Source organism: Artibeus jamaicensis, unplaced genomic scaffold, assembly GCF_021234435.1.
Source record: "Artibeus jamaicensis isolate MK-2021 breed Jamaican fruit bat unplaced genomic scaffold, CSHL_Jam_final contig_233, whole genome shotgun sequence".
In the NCBI taxonomy this organism is placed as follows: domain Eukaryota; kingdom Metazoa; phylum Chordata; class Mammalia; order Chiroptera; family Phyllostomidae; genus Artibeus; species Artibeus jamaicensis.
The window spans coordinates 54,773,818-54,795,620 of NW_026521486.1; the positions used below are offsets into that span (position 1 = coordinate 54,773,818).

A 21,803-nucleotide genomic window follows, 5' to 3' on the forward strand; every position below is an offset into this window, starting at 1 on the left:
GGGTAGATACTTAAGAGAAAATAGCTTCATAACTATCACATTTTATCCCTTTGGCCATTCATCACCTGCTGAATTATTTTATATATATACATAACTTCCACAAAAGAACAAAACAACTTTATGTCTTTGATGACAAGATGCAACTTTCCTTTGTACAAGTAAAGACATTCTCCTGCTCTCCCCATAATGAGCAGACACACAGTCCTAACATTCATTGTATCCGTCTCTGGGTAATAAGCACAGTATCCTTCTCTGGAAGATAGGTGTATAGCTGGCAATAAACAAACAAACAAACAAAAAACAAAACAAGCACCCTTTCACCCTATTCTATGTCTCATTAGAATGAGGACTCAACACATTTTTCATTTTCCAGGAGAGAAAGGAGTCCATTTTGAACAGGTTTGTATCTCTGAAAAATAGCTTCATTAAGCTTCAGGTGCTACTTCAGAGTGATTATTCTACTCATAATGCTACTGCTACTGAACCCACTTTCGGTTGCCTGCTGCTTCAAGAGCCAGTACTCCAGAGACAGGTGCTGGTGTAAGGGAAAATGGTTTATCAAGAGCCGGCAGCCTGAGAAGATGGGAGGCCCTTGTCCTAAAGACCATCTTAACATCTCAGTACAGCAGAGGTTTTTAAAAGGAGGGAGAGGGAAAGCAGAACAGAGAGACCAAGGGGACAGGATTGAAAAGTTTTTTATCTGCAGACCAGCACAGTCCATTATGATAAGGATCTTGAAACCGGTCGAGGGATGGTCTGGTGTGCATCCCCCCCGGTTTTGCATTATCCCAGTTTTACAGTAGAAGGTTAGCAAACCTCCCAAAGCTGAAATGTCTGAAGGTCATGGTCCTTTTGAATTAGTTACTAGAATTCTTATACAAAATGCTATGTATCTATACACATTACATATTAATCAGAGTCACCAGGTGGAGGTCAATCTGAGTCAACCCACTTACTCTGCTTAGTCTGTTCTGTTCTTAGCTGGGACAGGAACTGAAAACGGCTAGTTCCCTGGAACACTGAATCCATGCTGTTAGCAATTGTTAGTTCTCATTATTATTTCTACAGTCACAAGGCTGCCAATTCCTTCCGATATCTGGGTTAGCATTATTGATTACTATGGCAGTATAAAAGCTATATAGCCAGTTATCAGACTTCTGTTTATTCCAATTAGATACCCTGTCTAAGAGAGTGTTCCTGCCTTCCCTGGAACTTGTCTGCTCCAAATCCCCATCAGCTAACTATTGGACCCCATGTAGCTCTTCCAAGCAGCTACTGCAGGGTATACAGGAATCAAAGGAAATCATTCCTGGTCTTTGTTCTTACACCTCTCCTCAATCTGCTCCTCACACCTGATCCAACAGTCTTCTGACACTCCTAGAACACTGCATTTTTCTTCTCATCGTTGCCTCATTGACTCAGTTACACCCTTGCATTATTTTTTGACTTTACACCTGGCACTAGCACCAGCTTTAGAACTCTTCTACAAATGACATGGTTCTTTTTCTGTTTATGCAGACTCTGCCCAGGACTCATCCAGCTGACCCAGCAGGATTGGGCACTGACAATGTCCGTGTGTAGTTGTGCAGTGACACCTCTGCTCACACACTCTCCCTGCTTGTATTTTCCAGGCTGACTCTGCTCTCTATTACAGCCATGATTTGCAGTAATTCTCCTGAGCTTCTTGACTATCTTATGAATTCTGTCTCTGGGGCATTCACTTGTTTTGAAAACCTGACAAACTCCTTTATTCCAGCCAGTTGGCTAATCTTACTAACTTTTGGCCCACTGGTGCCAGGCTTGTTCATTTAAGGGCAATTCACAGAATTGGTAGCTATAATCCCTTAATCCTACATGGCATAAAAGTAATAGCTTCTTCCTTCCAGGCTAGGAGATTTTTTGGAACACACTCCATCCTACCCAATGACCAAGTTTTAATCTGTGAGCTTTTCTTCTGAGGTTTAATATTTTGGATCTAGAAGGACTTGGATTTGAGAGAATAAATGACCTTATTTTCAAGGCAGCAGGTGCTTTTTTCTAATTCTTTGAAGTCAAAGTGTTGACAAAGGCAAGGGTGAATTGACTGTTCTAATCTTTGTCCATATCATTTATACAAGCACCAATACTTGCTTTTTAAAATTTGGTTCCCAAAAATGGTAAGACATGCATCATGTACACTCTTTCCACCAGAGTAAATTGTGTCTGTATTTGTCATTCCACTGAATCACACAGAAAGTCTTTACCCTGAAAATTGGCATAATTATATACAGAGCTTGAGTCCCAGGACCTGTTCTGAATCACTCAACTTGTGTGACTAACTATTGTTTCCCCCAGGTCGTATCCCTAGGGACAGTTGTGTGCATTTAAGATGAAAGATCCTGGTCAATTGGTTTACATATAAAATTTAATACTAATGAATAGAAAGTTAGGTCTACTGTTATGAACCAGTGCTTCTCAACTTTGCATTTGGCTGTGAATTAGCTGAGGGTCTTGTTAAAATGTGGACTCTGATTCAGCAAGTCTGGTACAGAGCCAGAGATTCTTCAGATTTTAAAATAAATTCCCAGCTAATGCCAGCAATACTAGTCTACAGAATATATTTTCAATAGCAAGTTTCTAGACTGTATAAGTAGCATCTTCATACTTTTCAGCTAGCTCAGGGTAGGTGTCATGAACACTTTTAAAGGCAGATTTCCAGAACCTGACTGTGCACATGTTGTGACTTTTGAGCCTGGCTAATAAGAAAAGTAATAAATAATGGCAAATTTAGCATATAATTTTTGTCTACTCTCTACTGAAATCCACAAATATGATAGTAAATAATGTTTAAAATAAAACAATAATCCCCAGGGAAAAAAGAGAAGACTCGCAACAATGAAATTTTAGGAGCTAGCAAGCAAATGGACAAGTGGTAAATGATTTAGCATAATTGGAAGTATTGAATAACAAGCCATCGGTAGGAAACCTAAGAGCCAACTCAATTTAGTTGAAGAACTCCCAAAAGACTCAAGAGTTGGTACACTAGTTATCTCTGGAAATGGGGGTAAAAGGAGAGACTGAGAAAAGGAGAATTATTTGAAAGCCTCTTAAGAAATAGACCATGAGAGGACTTCCGCCAAGATGGAGGTTTAGGTGGATGTGCTGTGCCTCCTCACACAACCAAGTTTAGGGACAACTAAATATTAGCATCAGAAAACACAACCAGAACACGGAAAACTGAACTTTTCAGAAGTCCGCTAACAACAAATTCTTCAGCCCGACTGGTAAGGGGCAAAACCGGCATCTGGTGAGGAGTTGCAAAGGAGGGCTCGGTCGGACCGGGCGCGGAATCCAGACGCGCGAATCCAGACGCACGGGTTCCAAACCCAGGATTGGACCTAGTGAGCGACCGAGCAACCCACCGGGTGAGCGACTACAGAAGACACAGTGGGGAGGCGGTGCAGCGAGTTGACTGCGGTTGCCTAATTGCGCGCGAGCGAGGGAGTGGGCGGTTGGACCGGCCTCGGTGGCGATAGAGGGTGCCGCCATTTCCCCGCTCTGACCACGCCCCCACATACAGCGTCACAACCCAGCGACCTGGGAGTCCAAGGCGCAGTTTCTCACATTTAAAGGGCCAGAACAGACCAAAAATGTCGCAGGAAGACCTCAAAGCCCCAGAGATAAATCTAAGCGACGAAGAAATAGCAAAACTCTCAGACGCACAGTTTAAAACACTGGTCATCAGCTTCCTCACAGATCTGGTTGATTATAGCCACAAATTAGAGAAACATATGAAGGCTAAATTAAGGGAAATGAATGGAATTCCACAGGAAACCCATAGAGATGAAAAGGAAACTGGGACTCAAATCAATGGAGTGGACCAGAAGAAAGCAAATAATGGCCAAACAGAAAAGAGTCAAGGAGCAAGAATTCAAAGAAATGAGGAGAGTCTTAGGAACCTCCAGGACATCTTTAAACGCTCCAATATCCGAATTATAGGGGTACCAGAAGGGGGAAAGACACAACCACCAGTGGAAAAACTATTTGAACAAATAATAAAAGAAAATTTCCCCAATCTGGCAAAGGAAATAGACTTCCAAGAAATCCAAGAAGCCCAGAGAGTACCAAAAAAGTTGGACTCAAGAAGAAACACACCAAGGCACATCATAATTACATTAGCCAAAATTAAAACGAAGGAGAGAATCCTAGAAGCAGCAAGAGCTAAGGGGACAATCACCTACAAAGGAGTCCCCATCAGACTGTCAGCAGATTTCTCAAAAGAGACCTTACAGGCAAGAAGGGGCTGGAAAGAAATATTCCAAGTCATGAAATCTAAAGAACTACAACCAAGATTGCTCTATCCAGCAAAACTTTCATTTAGAATGGAAGGACAGATAAGGTGCTTCTCAGATAAGACCAAATTCAAGGAGTTCATCATCACCAAGCCCTTATTATATGAAATGTTAAAGGGACTTATCTAAGAAAAAGAAGTTAAAGAAACATGAACAGTGAAAGAACAACAAGCTCACAGTTATTAACAACCACACCTAAAACGAAAGCAAACTAAAAGAACAGCTAGATCAGGAGTGGAAATATAGAAATGAAGATCTCAAGGAGGGTTAGCAACAGGGGAGTGGGAGGAGGAGAAGGGGGGAGAAGGTACAGAAAATAAGTAGCATAGACAGTAGATAGAAAATAGATGGGGGGGGCAAGAATAGCATGGGAAATATAGAACCTAAAGGACTTGAGACACATGGACATAAACTAAAGGGGGGTAATGGTGGGGTTGGGGGCCAGGGTGGAGGGGAATGAAGGGGGGAATAGAACAACTGTAACAGCATAATCAATTTAAAAAAATAAATAAATTTAAAAAAATAATTAACCTAAAAAAAAAAAAAAAGAAAGAAATAGACCATGAGACTTCCTCCCAAATATGTACAGCAACTTGTCCCTCACACCTGGGAAGAGGCAGGTGGTAAAACAATGTTAACTAGATGGGGGCGGAGGCAGCATTTGGTGGAATCGAGGGCATGGGCATTGTACTGGAAATGAGATGGAATGAAAATGTACATGAGTGCTGAAAGCCTGGGTCCAGCCTTCTGCTTATATTGGCAACCAGGATAGTGGCAGACAAATACTCCCCAGGTAGGAGACCAGAAAGCTTCTCTGGGGAAGCTGACAAATCCAAGAGAGAAAGAGAAATAAAAGGCCAAGGACACTGATATCAGGGGTCCACTGAATGAAACAGGCCAGTCAGAGCAAAATGGTAAAGACCATAAATGCAACAACAACTTGCAGTTTTTTAGTTCCTCACTGCTATGGGTGAACAAATAGCAAAAGATCAACAGAAATTAGAAGAAAACCTCAAGTATGAAATTCAAAGACCAAAATGAGCTGACAGAATAAAGCCAGCTGTACAAAGCAGAAAATACAAGGGGGAAACAGACACAAATACTCTCAGTATCTTCAGAGAAATAAGAGAAAATACAGCACACATGAAACAAGAAGCAGATGCTTCAAAAAAGGAGCTCTTGGACATTCAGACAGTAGGAGTGAAACTTAATGGAAGGGCTAGAATATTCACTGAGAGGAAATCTCTCTCTTCCCCCTTTTTAAAAAAAAGTAACTTTCACCTCCCAGGGTTATTGTGAGGATTAAATGAAATAAGGGGAGTGATGATCCCCTGCCTCACTAAGTTTTTTTTTATCCTCACTTGAGAGAGAAGAAAGAGAAAGAGAGAGAGAGACATCAATTGGCTACCTCACATACATGCCCCATATAGGATTGAACCACAACCTAGGTATGTGCCTTGACCAGGAATCAAACCCACAACTTTTGGGTGTGCAGATGACGCTCCAACCAACTGGGTAACCTGGCAGGGCAGGAAGTCTCTCTTAAAGCAAAGAAATAAAATGCAGAAGAGAAACATATATACAAGAAGCATAACCTCCAAATAATAAGAATTCTAGAAAAAGGGCCTAAAAATAGTGAGGGGATAAGATCATCAAAAAAGAGTTCAGCAAAATTTTTCAAAAATGAAGAAGATGAATTTCCAGATTGATGGCCTCATGGAGCACCAGCACAATGGGTGAAAGCAGACCCTCACTGTGGTACTGGGGCACATCAGAGTGAAAGTAGAGAATAGCAGGGACAAAGAGAAGGTTCTGCAGACTTTCAGAGAGGAAGACATGATTCTTGCAAATGGTCAAGAGTCAGAATGGATCAGATTTCTTGACAGCAATGAGAGAAGCTAGAAGAGGAAGGAGCTCTGCCTTACAATTTCAAAATGAAAGGATTTTCCATCCTTGGGTTCTACCTTCAGTCAATATCAATTAAATATGAACATAAAATAAAGACATTTTCAGATGTGGAAATCTCAAAAATATTGTCTCCCATGCACCCTTTGTTAGGAAGCTATTCCAAAATGAGTGAATTAACAAAAAAAAAAAGAGGAAGACATGAGGACTCAGGCAACAGTGGATCCAACACAGGGAAAAGACAAAAGGAATCTCTAGGATGATGACCCCTACTTAGTCAGGGGCACTGACCTCTTTTCCCTTAGTTTGTAAAAAAAAAAATGGCAACAGCCAACACAACAGTAGCTGTTCTGTGTGAATGAATCAAAATTATACCTATCTTTTGTCAGATCAGCAAAAACTTTATTTTACTTTTGGGCATGCTGCAGAATTTTAGTAATTAGCTTTTGTGTACCACAAGATGAAAAAGGATGAAAGTCACTATTCTAGAAGATGAAATTATAGAATACCTAAGGTGTTTACACATGTTGAGAGGTGATTTGTAAAACTGGGGAGAGAGGAGGGGATAGTCAATTTAGTGTTAAGAACACGAAAAACTGAGCAGTTAAAAAATAATAATAATTAACTCTAGAGAAAATAACATGTTCTGCAGGGAACCCAAAGTAATTATTTACATAGTAAAATATAAGCATTGAGCATCAATCTGGCTGACTGTCTTCATAATTAAGCTGGAAGAGGGGTGGCAAAAATTTAAATAATTTGAATATACTTGGGGTGGGATGGGAGTGGCGGCAAAACAGGTTAAAGTCTCACCCTCACCCCTATAGTGAGAATAAACAAAAAGTACCCAAATCAAACTCAAACAACGTTAAGTGTTTTATTTATACTCAGGGAGGTAAATACCAAAATAATCACCAAATGAATCCAAAGTGGTGTCCTCAGTGGACTGGGAAATGGAAGGAGAGAGGGAAGGGCGTCCTATTGGTTTTCATAGCAACTACAAATGTATTGTCAGTGTGCCCATACAGTTTTTAAATGACAATTTTGTAAAAGTAAAAAAACAGAATTAAAAAAGAATGAGAGAGAAGGGTTCTTTTATTTTTATAAGCCATCATCTGTTGCAAAGAATAAAGCTGTGGTTTGGGGGACATATCAAAATATAAAGCAGGAAATAAAAGGCACAAGAATCATACTACCCAAAGATAATTGCTATTAAGATTACAGCTGTTCAGTGAATTGAGCGCCGGCCTGCAAACCAAAAGGCCGCTGGCTCAATTCCCAGTCAGTGCACAGCCATGGGTTGTGGGCCAGGTCCCCCATTTCGGGGTGTGTGAGTTGTTTCTCTCCCTCTCTTTCTTCCACTCTTCCCCTCTCTCTAAAAATAAATAAAATTAAAAAGATTTTTGTTCAGCTGTTAGGATTCTGTATTTCCTCCCAGCTTGGCATTTAACCTAATCATTTTGGCTGCACCCCAAAATCAGTTGAATGGAACAAGCACGAGCTCATGCCTTCCATGTGCCAAGTAATTAATGTCTTAGGTGCTAAGAACATAGACAAAAACTCAGTTTCTGTTTCTTTAATTCTGTTCCAGGTTAGACTTACTCTAATAGAGATAAAGCAACACAGAATTTTAATTGCCTGGAGAAGTCCCCCTCCTTCATTTCTTATTAACAAACCAACATTGCGGTTATGAAACTTAATTTTTGCAGCTCCACAAATTCTAGAAAGAGAAGAAACTTTGCCAAGGCCAGTAACACACATTCATAATGAAACACACTATAAGCAAATCAAGAATTTACCAAATTTAATTCTTACTATATACATGCTACCAGCAAAAAAATGTCAAGTATAGTAAATGCTTCCAGACCTTACTTTGGCTGACATAACAAAGGGTGACCTTGTCATCCTCAGTGTGACATCAGTATAAAACTGGGCAAGTGCAGTGGCTTGGTGACCCCAGATGGTTTATTTCTTCCAGGTTTATTATCCTAATAAGAAAATTTAATTGTGCACGCTTCAAACTAATTTGAGTCAAGAAAGCTATAACTTCTTCTCTTAAAACAATTTGATGAAGGAAAAATTAAGGCAAACAGGTAAGAAAATGTTTTGTGCCAGAGCTGTTTGTTGTTGTTGGACTTCAGCGTCTTTAGTCTAGTCACTCTGCACTTGCAATCCTGTCTGAAGCCAAGAGATGGTCTGAAGCCTTCCACAGTGGTTTAGCACGTGGCTCTGGGGTTCCAGCCTCAGTTCACTTCTCACTCAGTTCCTCCTCTGTAGAATGGGTATGTTCACAACAGCAAAGTATTGTTAAGAAAGATTAAATGAAGTGGTATTTGTAATGTATATGAACCAGTGTCTGGTAACTAATAGGTGCTATGTAAGCATTTCCTGATTAAATAAATCCTGTCTGCATGGACTTAAATAAAAATTTGTGCCCTTTATTACTCACAAAAGATTTACAGACTTAAGAGTTAGCCAACCATTTCTTCCATTCTTTTTTTTGGGTAGAGAATGAAGTTTTTATTCACTCTCCAAGAAAGGAGAGGGGCATGGTGTGGAGAGATATACTAGCCTGAGGGGTGGCACTTTGATCTTTTCTTGGATTATAATTGGATTTAAGAAGGGTGGGAGGTTGCTTTTGTGTGGCCCCTGAGCATTGTAACAGGCAGCAGTTAATTCCACTGTTATCTTCTGCCTGTGGCTGTAGGGAGTGGTTAGTTCTGTTCTTTCTTCCAGTAATTTCCAGTCCTGGGACAAGCTCAGAAGAATAAAATGGCAGTCTCATTTAACAAGGTCGTGGGCCTGCTAGGCAAATGGTGCCACAATAGCAAATGAGGCTGGTTTTGTCTTTTCATTCCTCCTACCCAAACCCACCCCCGGTTTTAAAATGGATATATTCTTAATGACCTGGTCTGGTTCTGGTTCTGGTTCTGGTTCTGGTCTGGGGGAGTAGGGATGAAGTTCTCCTCTTCTGTAACACCGGTGTTACAACCTCCTACATGGAGTTGCCCCTCTATGTAGGTATTGGTCATTAAGGAGTAGAGGGTGGAACCAGACAGCCTAAAAGGTGAGAGCTGTAGCTGGGGGTCGTTTGTGAAAGGAGTCTTCTAGAGTTTGGATATAAGATATCTTAAGAGACATCACCCGATAGCAACAATGAAGAGAAGAGCCACAAAAAGACCTAGGAAAGGAATCATCCAAGAAAACCAGGACCAGATATTTGTTTTAAAATCCTACCAGTCAAATTTTCCCATGGCCCCTTTTTTTTATAGAATGTATTAGCTTTGTCAATGATATTTCTTAGATTATTTTGTATTTTTCCAGATTGTTTAACAAAAAAAGACAATCATCATTAAGCATAGCACAGGTCCCTCCCTGGTTAGCTGTTAGGAAGTCTTGAGCTCGCCTATTCTGTAGGACTACTCCTGCTAGGGAAGTGACTTGTTCTTGTAGGGTATTAATTTGGTTGACTATGTCAATTCTCTATTGAGTTACTTCTAAGGATAGTCATTGAGCTATAAAAATGGAGTTTAAAAGTCCTCTGGTGCCAGTTCCTAGTGCAGCTAGAATGACCATTATGATGATTACAACTAAGTACCCCTTTTGACTCTTGTGGGTTGGAAGCATAAGGGGAGAGGTATGCTGTCATTAACAATGGTGAGTTTGGGAATAATAAGCAAAAGTACAAGTGCCTGTCTAATTAGCATCTACACAGAGATGGGCCTTGTCCCTGCAGAAGAAATAGGTGCGATTTTTTGAGTTTAGGCAAGTACCAATTGTGATATTGAAGTAAGGCTTGGATAATCCTTTCCTGGATGCCTCAGTGCCCTCATAGGTGGTGGCCAGAGCCATTCCTGCCAGTGGAGGAGGCATTCAGCATGAGCTGGGACAGAAGGGAAGTTGAAGGCCCGGTTGAAGGAAAGACTAGTGGAGTCCCAGCCAATATCATAATTTGGGGGATTGAACAACTTTTTACAGTTATCGGTTCATCCTTTGTTATGTGGCTGGAACCAGCAGTTATGGTATTTGTAGGGGCAGTTGTTTTGGGGACCCTGGGCAAATAGAAGTCCCCAAATAACTGGCTTATCTCCATATGGTAATTATACTGGTGGGTTTGGGGGTATAGATTCTGTAAAAGGGAGAGGCAGAGTAGTAGTTAGGGCTAGTTGAGGAAGTAGTATCTAAGGAGATCCATGTAAAGGAGTGACTGTAGCTTTCATATATGTTAGAAAAAGATCCTACTGATGGTCCAGGTCCAGTTTCAGCTATTAAGCAAAGGGGTGCTTGGCTAAAGAGATCTGTGGAGGAGAATATTGGTCCTTGGATATTATAATGGGTCTGTTAGTGTAGGTAAATGAGAAGTATGTGGTCTACAGTGGGCTTGACCTTTTCATTAACAGCCCATTTAGGTGGACTGAAATACGAGGGGACCAGGCAGGTCTCTAATTGGCTCCATTCTGAAGGAAGGATAGGAATCACTACTAGTCCCACTTTAGAGGAGGGGTTGGCACAGATTCAGCAGTTCTTGTGGGGCTGAGTAACCATACTGTTTAAAAAACTAAGGGCTTCCTGGACTATAGGTAGTCCAGGACTAAGGGTGTTGTTGCAAGAGAGTGTTTCCTGAAGGAAAAATAATTAGGAGTAAAACTAGGGCTCCCAGCAAGGACACAGGAGACCTCTTAGTGGGACTGGCTTGGAGTTGTAAAAGGGGACTTACTCAGTAATACCAGATGATGTCAGCTACTTTCTGGGGCTCATGTGTCTGCTGGCTGGGCTTTGGTGAGTTGGCGCTTGGTATCCTAAATTGGCTGGCACGTGTAAGAGGAAAGAGTGGAATCCTTGGGCAGTTTCTCCTGTGGAGAGCTCTTACTCAGGTCAGTGGGTCTTAGTAAGCCTGATTTGAGAAACCTGGTAATAAAGGGTTTGAGTCCCTTGCAGGCCTCTAGCTTAATTGAGTATTGTGAGTGGCAAGGGAAATGTAGGGAATCTTTCATGAGGATAGTGATGAGCTGTGTGTGATGTGCCCTCCCAGGAGTGGTGGTCCAGACCTGAGGTGGGGCTCTGTTTTCAACCTCAGAAGGAATGGAGGTGGGGAGGGAAGCTGGGGTTGAGGAAGTCCCCAACAGTCCTAGGAAAGGAGCCTGAGGGTGCAGAAGGATCTGAACATCTAGTTTAGTCATTAAATTTCTTCCGAAGAGAGGGGTGGGACAATTAGCAACTACTGAGAATGAGTGGGCGAAGACCTATCTCCCAGATGGGGGAGGAGGCTGGGGGTTTGCAGGGCAGCCTGAAGCCTTCCCTCCACCCCTACGATGGAGATAGGAGAGGGAGACAAAGGGCCCCAAAACTCAGGAAAAGCAGAGTAGGTGGCTCCGGAATGGATTAAGAAATTAATCTGATTAAGCTAAGCAGTTTACCTGGAACAAGTTATCCGAGGCTCGGGGCCAATTTGATGGTAGTGGAGCCTGGTCCAACTCGGGCCCTGTCAGTCCAATGCCTGGAGGAGGCCAAGGAGGTCCACGGGCTGTCCGAGGTACCCCTAGGAGTACCTGCCAGTTCTGGAAGGGGAGTTCCATCTCCTCCCTTGAGGAGGGGGCAGTCCTTCTTCTAGTGCCTCGACTTTTTGCAACATGGGCACGGCTGCCACTTTTTCTTAGGACATTGCTCCAGTGACCCTTTTATTCACAGTTGAAACAGGTTCGGGGGCCCTATGCCACTGATGGCTATCCTTGCTGCCGTGACAGGGGCCTTGGGTGACTCCCTCCCTGTACAGCCCCCTCAAATGCTGAGGCTACCGTTTGGAAAATCTCTTTTTGCTCCTGGGATTGTTGTTGATCCTGCTCCTATTTCTTCTTTCGTTTATCCTTATCATGATTTTTTTTAAAGATTTTATTTATTTATCTTTAGAGGGGAAGGGAAGGAGAGAGGGAGAGAAATATCAATGTATGGTTGCCTCTGGTGTGTCCTCTGCTGGGAACTGGCCTGCAACCCAGGCACGTGCCCTGACTGGGAATTGAACCGCAATTCTCTGGTTTGCAGGCCCATGCTCAATCCACTGAGCTACACTAGCCAGGGTCTTATCATGATTCTTAAAGACTTTGAAAGCCAGATAAACTAGCTTTGATTGTGGGGTGTGAGGGCTCTTTTCTAGCTTTTGGAGTTTGCTCCAAATGTCCAGGGCTGACTGGGAGATGAAGTACATTGCTAAGATTGACTGGCTCTCCCTAGAATCCGGGTCTCCATTACTGTAGAGGTGAAAGGCCTTCCAGAGCCTAAAGAGGAAAATAGCAGCATTCTCATCTGTCCCTTGAGTGACTTCCTTAACTTTGTAGTAGTCAGCAGGCTTCATACTGGCCTACTTCATTCCCTCTATGAGACAGGAGAGCATGTGATCTCGTTTACAGTGGTCAGGGGACTTAGTTTGGTCATCCCAATCAGGATTCTGGTCAGGGACCGCCGTGGCATGGAGGGCATAAGTATTCAGCTGCCTCCAATTTGGTCATCCCCATACTCCTGTGCCTTAGCCCAAATATGGCCTCTCTCGCCCAAATTGGTACACATAGAAAAGATAATATCAATATCTCTCCAGGAGAGGTCATAGGAGAGAGTGAGATATTCAATTCCTTTGTAAACTTAGCTGGGTTTGCTGTAAAACTGCCAAGGCTGACCTCAATTTGGGAGAAGTCTGGACATTGAAAGGGAGCCTGGACATGAATAATGCCCTCTGATCCGGCAACCACAGGGAGAAGGAACTGGGTCACAGGCTTAGGAGGTTCCTAAAAAAACGACCTGGCTCCAGCTGGTGTAGCTCAGTGGATTGAGTGCTGGCCTGTGAACCAAAAGGTCACTGGTTCAACTCTCAGTCAGGGCACATGCCTGGGTTGCAGGCCAGGTCCCCAGTAGGGGACACATGAGAGGCAACCACACATTAATGTTTCTCTCCCACTCATTCTCCTTCCCTTCCTCTCTCTCTAAAAAAATAAATCAATAAAATATTTTTTAAAAAAAGAAAGAAAGAAGAAGAAAACATTGCTAATTTACAAACTATATTAGAAAGTTTAGGGTAACTGGGTACTGATCTAACTCCCATGTGAAACAAAGCATTCGAATTAATGAGTAAAAAATAAGCAAAAGATGAGAGTACTTAACTTTACAAAAAGAAAAAGCATCAATAAACATATGCAAAGACTTTAACCTTTCTGTGGTTAAATAAATGCCAAGTAAAACAAAAATGACCTTGCAATGATCAAGTGTTTTGTTTGCTTGTCTTTTTAAAAGGTTTTATCTATTTATTTTTAGAGATAGGGGATGGGAGGGAGAAAGAGAGGGAAAGAAATACCAATTGGGGACCTGGTCTGCAACCCAGGCATGTGCCCTGAATGGGAATTGAACTTATGACCCTTCAGTTTGCAGGACAACACCCAACCCACTGAGCCACACCAGTTAGAACTTCTTGGTTTTGTTTTAATGCAAGTGTCCACGGTTAACAAGACTCACACACTGACAGTGGGGAATAAAGGGAATTTGGTAGCTTATAAAAAGTATTAAAAACCCACATAAATTATGCATACCCACTGGACTAGCATTATTATTCTCAATTTTTTTCATAAGGTAATAATAACAACTTAAGCAGTTAGGAGTTCCAGCCAAGATGGAGGTGTAGGTAGAAACCCTTTGCTTCCTCACACAACCAAAAGGAGGATAACAACCAATCTAAAATCAATAAATAATCAGAAACTCCAGAAAAGCAAACTGCATGAAACTCTGACAATGAAGGAATTAAAGAAAAAATCAATCAGAACAACCAGACCGGTGTGCCAAAACAAAGAAATATGGCCCAAATATGCTCTGAAAGAACAGAGCATAACCTCAGAAACAGAATTAAACAATGAGGACATAGACAATCTATCTGATAGAAAAGGTAAAGCCCTGGTATTCAAAATACTCACAGATCTGATTGAGTTGGGTCAAAAGATGAAAAAACAAATGAAAGGTACCCAAAAAGAAATAAAGCAAAATACTCAGGGAACCAACTGTGATAGGAAGGAAACCAGGACTCAACCCCCCCACCCAAAAAAAAAACAACAAAAAACCGGTTTGGAACAAAAGGAAAAATTAAACATCCAAGGGGAACAGAATGAAGAAATGAGAATTCAAGAAAGTGAAGAGAGTCTTACAAACCTCTGGGACAACCTGAAACACTCCAATGTCTGAATTATAGGGATGCCAGAAGGAGAAGAGCAACAACAAGAAATTGAAAACTTATTTGAACAAATAATGAAGGAAAACTTCCCTAATCTGGTTATGGAAATAGACTTCCAGGAAGTCCAGGAAGCCCAGAGAGTCCCAAACAAGTTGGGCCCAAAGAGGAACACGCCAAGGCATGTCATCATTAAGTTACCCAAGATTAAATATAAAGAGAAAATTCTAAAAGAAGCAAGGGAAAAGGAGACAGCACCTACAAAGGAGTGCCCATTAGGCTATCAGCTGATTTCTCAAAAGAAACCTTGCAGGCAAGAAGGGGCTGGCAAGAAGTATTCAAAGTCATAAAAGGCAAGGACTTACATCCAAGATTGCTCTATCCATCAAAGCTATCACTTAGAATGGGAGGGCAGATAAAGTGCTTCCCAGAGAAGGTCAAGTTAGAGGAGTTCATCACCAACCCATAATTATATGAAATGTTAAAGGGACTTATCTAAGAAAAAGAAGATAAAAAATATGAACAGTAAAATGACAACAGACTCACAGCTATCAACAAATGAACCTAAAAGAAAAGAAAAACAATGAAAACAAAAACTAAGCAAACAACTAGAACAGGAACAGAATCAGAGAAATGGAGATCACATGGAGGGATTTCAGTGAGGAAGGTGAAGGGAAGAATAGGGGGAAAGGGACAGGGAAGACGAAGCATAATTAGTAGGCATAAAATAGATGGAGAGAGATAAAAAAATGGTATAAGAAACAGGACTCAGAGAACTTATATGTACAACCCATGGACATGAACTAAGGGGGGGATGCTGGAGTGTTGTGGGGGCAGGGTAGAGGGTGGATAAGGGAGAAAAAAATTGGGAAAACTGTAATAGCATAATCAATAAAAAATATTTTTTAAAAAGCTTAAGCAGTTAACCACCTTGCATTGCTGTGAATAATTGAAAAAATTTGGAAAGAATGCAACCATCCAAGAATGAATAAAATGTGGCATATCAATACAATAAAACCTATGTGATCTATGTGATCTAAATATGACATAAAAGATATTTAGTACTTAAATATATACAAAGAGAAAACAGTATGATATAAACACTGTGACCCATTTAAAAAATATATACATGCATGAAGAAAAGTCTGTGTGTATGGTCAGAAAAATATTAATATAAAGGTTTCTCTTTGAGTTGGTAGAATTATGCTTATTATTATTTCCTCCTTTTTGTTATTTATGTGTTCTGATGTCTTTTACAATGAGCATATTTTGCTTATATAATAAAAAACAATAGGGGACTTCTGCCAAGATGGACGCATAGGTGGAAATGCCATGCTTTCTCACACAACCAAGTTTAGAGACAACTAAAATTAGCAACAGAAAACACAGCCAGAACACAGAAAATTGAACTTTTTGGAAGTCTGATAACAACAAATTCTTCAGCCTGACCTGTAAGAAGGGCAAAACCAGCAGCTGGCGGAGCGGGGTTGCACAGGAAAACTCAGTCAGACGGACTCAGGCATGCGGAACCCAGCCGCAGGGATGGACCTAGTGAGCGACCCAGTGAACGACCGCAGGGAAACAGCGAGGGAGCAGGGCTGCGGGTTGACTGTCAACCCTTCGTGCACAGATAGACAAACAAGGGAGTGGGCGATTAGATGGGACCCAGCAGGCCCCAGCAGCGAGCGGCAGCAGAGGGGTCACCATTTCCCCACTCTGACCACGCCCCCACATACAACGTCACAACCCAGCGACCTGGAAGTCCAAGGCTCCGCTCCTCATACTTAAAGGGAGGGTGCGAACAGAACAAAAATGGCTCAAGAAGATCTCAAAGCCCCGGAGCCTATAAATCTAAGTGATGAAGAAATAGCAAAACTCTCAGACGCACAGTGCAAAACACTGGTGATCAGGATGCTCACAGATCTGGTTGATTATAGCCACAAATTAGAGAAACATATGAAGGCGAAACTAATTGAAATGAATGGAATTGCACAGGAAACCAATAGCGATGAAAAGGAAACTGGGACTCAAATCAATGGAGTGGACCAGAAGAAAGCAAATAATGGCCAAACAGAAAAGAGTAAAGAAGCAAGAATTCAAAAAAATGAGGAAAGTCTTAGGAACTTCCAGGACATCTTTAAATGCTCCAACATCTGAATTATAGGGGTACCAGAAGGGGGAAAGGAACAGCCACCAGTGGAAAACTTATTTGAACAAATAATAAAGGAGAATTTCCCCAATCTGGCAAAGGAAATAGACTTCCAGGAAATCCAGGAAGCTCAGAGAGTCCCAAAAAAGTTGGTCCCAAGAAGAAACACACCAAGGCACATCATAATTACATTAGCCAAGATTAAAATGAAGGAGAGAATCCTAGAAGCAGCAAGAGAAAAAAAGGTAGTTACCTACAAAGGAGTTCCCATCAGACTGTCAGGGGATTTCTCAAAAGAGACCTTACAGGCAAGAAGGGGCTGGAAAGAGGTATTCCAAGTCATGAAATCCAAAGACCTACAACCAAGATTGCTCTATCTAGCAAAACTTTCATTTAGAATGGGAGGGCAGATAAAGTGCTTCTCAGATAAGATCAAATTCAAGGAGTTGGTCATCACCAAGCCCTTATTATATGAAACGTTAAAGGAACTTATCTAAGGAAAATAAGTTTAAAAAAAAAAAAAACATGAACAGTGAAAGGACAGCAAACTCACAGTTATTAACAACCACACCTAAAAGGAAAGCAAACTAAAAGGACAGCTAGATCAGGAGTGGAAACATAGAAATGAAGATCTCAAGGAGGGTTAGCAACAGGGGAGTGGGAGGAGGAGAAGGGGGGAGAAGGTACAGAAAATAAGTAGCATAGATAGTAGATAGAAAATAGATGGGGGGGCAAGAATAGTATGGGAAATATAGAATCTAAAGGACTTGAGACACATGGTCATAAACTAAAGGGGGGGTAATGGTGGGGACGGGGGGATAGGGTGGAGGGGAATGAAGGGGGGAATAGAACAACTGTAATGGCATAATCAATAAAAAATAAATTAAAAGAATTATAAAAAAAACAATAAAAGGGCACACTCATGTGCTTGTACATGTGTGTGTTTTGCTTATTTGTTCATTTGTTTTAAGACATGAGCAAACCCAAGGCAAACTAGGAAAACAGGACGAGACCCCAGGATCTCACCTAGCTGGTGAGGTTCACTAAATGTACAATACAGCACTCCCTTTGACATCCACACAGGAACAGCATAAACAACATTGCTGTAAGGGGCAAATATGTCTGACAAATGGACCTTTCCTGTAGGAAACAAATAGCTATGTGACGTTCGTCCCACAAACACTGAACACTTCCTGTGAGCAGGGCATGGTAAGATGGGTGGGGTACAGAAACGAAAACAGTGTCCCTGCCTTCAAGGAGCACAGTCGATGGAGATAAAGATCATTGGGCACTAAGACATTAAAGGATGGTAAGCACGAAGGTTGTGGGAGTTGAGAGGACAGTCACCTCCTATGGGAGGGATTCAGGAAAGGCTTCCTGGAGGAGATGGATGATATGTAGAGACAGCCTTGAATAACTGGTAGGAATTGCTTGTGGGGAGAAAATGGGGAGGGTATTCCAGGTTTTTCTTTCCCCTTCTAGAAATGTCTAGGATAGAATGGAGACTGAAAGGTGAGGTCGATTTCATTTCCCTGTGATGGAAATAGGACTCCAGTGCCCCAGGGTCTCATTTGCAACCTTTAAAAAAAAAACAAATACAAGGGCCAGGAAGATCAAATCATGTTCATGGATGTGCAAACCACCCTTGTTTAACTGGAATAACAGCAGTGCGGTGGTTAGACAATGTGCACATGTAGTAATCGAGTAAATAAAATTACCTGGAGCTTTAAAAGTATAATCCAAGTACCAATTTAAAAAAATATATGGGATTACAATTTTGATGGGGAATTGGCTTAGAGAAAAGAAGTAGAGATAGAAGTATAAATAGTGGAGGACACAGTGATTCAGTAATAGGACTAATCAGGTTTAAAGCTGCCACTTGCCCTAAGCTTATCATGATGTCCTACTCTGCGGAAAGCTCTTCACTGACATCATCTCTCAATCCTCAGAATGACTCTGAAAGGCAAGGTGTAATTATCCTCATCTTCCCATCACACACAGTGGTATCTGGGTGACAATCTGAGGAGTAATCATGAGCTCTCATGAAATGGTGTGAGTGGTGGCACATGCAGGGGAGTGTCCAATGTGGAGGGAACAGCCCTCCTAGACCGAGGGCAGTGGCCCCCTGATATTAATTTGTTCATGATCAAAGCACAGAATGCCATTTGAAGTCAAAAATTGCATGACCTGCTTCAGGCAAATTTGGCACAGAGCAGGGCTATTGGCTGTGTGACCTTGAACAAGTTATTGACTCTCTCTGAGTCTATTTCCTCTTTTATAAAACAAGAGAAAGAGCACTTTATAAATTTTAAAGGCATTCATGTATATAAATACATGTGTGTAAATGCTTAATCCAGGGCTTGGTACATAGAAAGGGCTCAATAAATGTTGGCTGCTAGTATTATTTTACTTTTTTCTCCTATCTCATTTGCAGGCTTTCAAACCCAGGACAGAGGGAAACTCCTACTTTGAAAGAGCTAGTGACCTAACACTTGCTTCAAGGTATCCTCCTCTTTTACTGGAGAATCAAAAAGACGCTACCTTTCATTTGCAGGTTAGAGCGGCTCTGTAAACATTTCCCTTACACCTTTGTCACTTATGACAGCTCAGTCCTTTACATTTAATTTTCTGCAAATGCTATGAAAACCAAGCTGATATCCTCTGTGCCCTCCCCAACACACTACTGGCTGTGGATGTCTCAGACCCTTGGGCTGCCCCAGCAAGAACCTTGGGCTTACATTGAATGAAAATGTTGTCTACCATTTTCCACTCCCAGCTATAGTGTTAAAAGGGAAGTCATTTATTTTAAAACTGGAAAATCAGAAACCTGAAATGTTGAGTTGACTCTTTAAGTGTTCTTAAGAACTTCATATCTGGCCAAGTCTTCTGAATCATATTTGTTATGGGATTTATCAGGAATTGTTATTATACAGGGTGGGGCAAAAGTAGGTTTACAGTTTTGAGTTTACAGAGTTTATTCTTGCATAATTATTTATTAATTATTGTATTATTTTCCATATGAACAAATGTTAACCTACTTTTGCCGCACCCTGTATTGGAATTTGTGGTCATCAGTGTGGTTGGTTTAAATTCCATAGCACCTAGACTCCTGTACAGGGCCCAAGAGTAGGTCAACCTCACCTACTAAAAAAACTTACAGGTTTTGACTTAGTACCAGGGGTTCTTCCAGGAAAGATAGTGAGATTGAGGAATGTAATGTAACTTGGCAGAGTAGGAAATGCGGGGATATGAAACAGTCAATGTGTGCCCCTTGCTGACTGTCCATAGAGATAGATCAATGTGCTTCAGTCAATAACATTTATAAATAGGTACAATCTATAAGAACACGATGGAAACTTTCTTTAACCACAGGTAGGAAAGGGAGCTTTGAGAGAAGGGCAGGGTAAGCCTGAGAGAGCTGCTGTGGTAGATTGTGAGCCCTCTAGTTCTATTCCTGAACTCTACCCTGGCACTGCAGGTAGAATCTTTTTCTTTTTACGTTTTATATTTATTGATTTTAGAGAGAGGAACATCATGTATTCATTGGTTGATTCTTATATGTGCCTTGACCAGGGTTCAAATCTGCAACCTTGACGTATTGGGAGGATGCTCTAACCAAATGAGCTTTCCAGCTGGAGCTGAACCTTTCTCATTCTATTAGAGACCTCAGTTTGCTCTCCATGAGACCACCCATTCTAGATTGTTTCTATTTAGCTTTGCAAAATCACTTGACTCATGCCATATTAGAGGAGAGCAACTAGAGACTTAATGCTCTCTTTTTAATACAAAGATAAATAAATAAGAGAACTCACATATAGTGTTAAGAAAATTGCCCAGCACCACCCAGTTACTCAATAGTAGACCAAGACTAGAATTGCTGAGTTATCTGATTCAACTCCCAGTGGGGTCATACTCTCTTCTAGAGCTGTCCTGTCATATCAGACTCAGAAGCTACCAGGAAATACGACTTTGTTTTTCAAACCTCAGGTCAAGGATTAATTTTATTGCTGCATACTTATCTTTCTAAATCTATCTGGCTCAAATGACTATTAAAATAAGCTGGAATTCCTGGAAGATGACAAACCAAATCACATAGGAAGAATGAGGCCAGGATGCAAACTAGACAGAGTGCTCTAGAAGTAAAATGAGAGGGTGGGAGGTTGAGGTGAACTTGTGTTGCTTTGAACATTTTTGAATAATACACAATGTAAACTAGCTGCTTGCTCAACTCTCCCTCATTCCTTAGTCTTAGTTAAGACACTACTTCTTCCAAGAAATCGCCTTTGACCTCCCAAGTCTTGAGACAACATTCCTCTGCTTTATATGAGTTTCCATCAGCAGTTCCTGTGGAACTGCTGGAACTCCTGTGGAGACCTCTCTTTCCATTATGCTCATCACACTTTATTATAGATGCTTACTCATTTGTGTCTGCTCCTGGTACTGAACGTTCCTCCAGGGTGGGAACTGTGGCATGTTCACCACCATATCACCAGCCCCCAGCACAGTGCTGGGTTTCATAGGAGGTACCTACACAAATTAATTGAATGAATAAAGAAGGTGTGGCCTCATATTTTTGACATTAGAAGAAAGTATTCAGCTGCCTCATCCAGGGCCTACATTGGGGCACCTCAGATATAGGTCACTGGTCTCACTGAAACCAGGGTTAAATTGCTCTAGAGAGTTAACTGCTACTCTATCTATGTACACTTGCAGGCGTGTGCTCTCTGCACGCATGAGTGTGCTCACATGCGCAGTACGAGAGGTGAAAGAATGGGAGAGACTAACGTGCCGAGGAGAACAAATACCACAGTGTAAGGCCTTAGGAAGCTAGTTTCTTGGGATTAAGCTGCCTGGCTTTGAGGGGCTTGTCCCTCATGGGCCAGAGCTCTGTTTGGGTCTCAGAATCAGTTGTTGTGAACTAACTAAAGGGCAAAAATACTTGCTTGACTGTGGGTACAAGAGGGCCAACAGTTTTCAAATAACTTCTACCTTTAGTTTTCTTTGGTTAACAGGCAAACATGGACCCAGATTTCTTCAAGGCTGCTGCTGTTTATCCTTTCAGAGGCAAAAATGACTGTCTTAAAGTTGCCCAGTTTTATGGTCCTAACTTTAACTCCAAAGTAGCAGGAGGACTTCCAACTGTGGAGTAAAGAGGCTGGCAAATCCTCTCCTCCAAAAACAAGTATAAAAATGGACAGAACTGTTTAAAACCATGGTT

At 41.5% G+C, this 21,803-nt stretch overlaps 1 long non-coding RNA gene across 3 annotated transcripts in view; it reads right to left on the minus strand.

Annotated features, from left to right (window-relative positions):
* Positions 1–16,113, minus strand: part of LOC128626870 (uncharacterized) — a 47,788-nt gene extending 31,675 nt beyond the window's left edge. For all 3 annotated transcript variants that reach the window (XR_008390962.1, XR_008390963.1, XR_008390961.1), the window contains exon 1: positions 15,886–16,113. This is a non-coding gene — a long non-coding RNA (uncharacterized LOC128626870). The remainder of the gene's footprint in view (positions 1–15,885) is intronic.
* Positions 16,114–21,803: the final 5,690 nt, after the last annotated feature.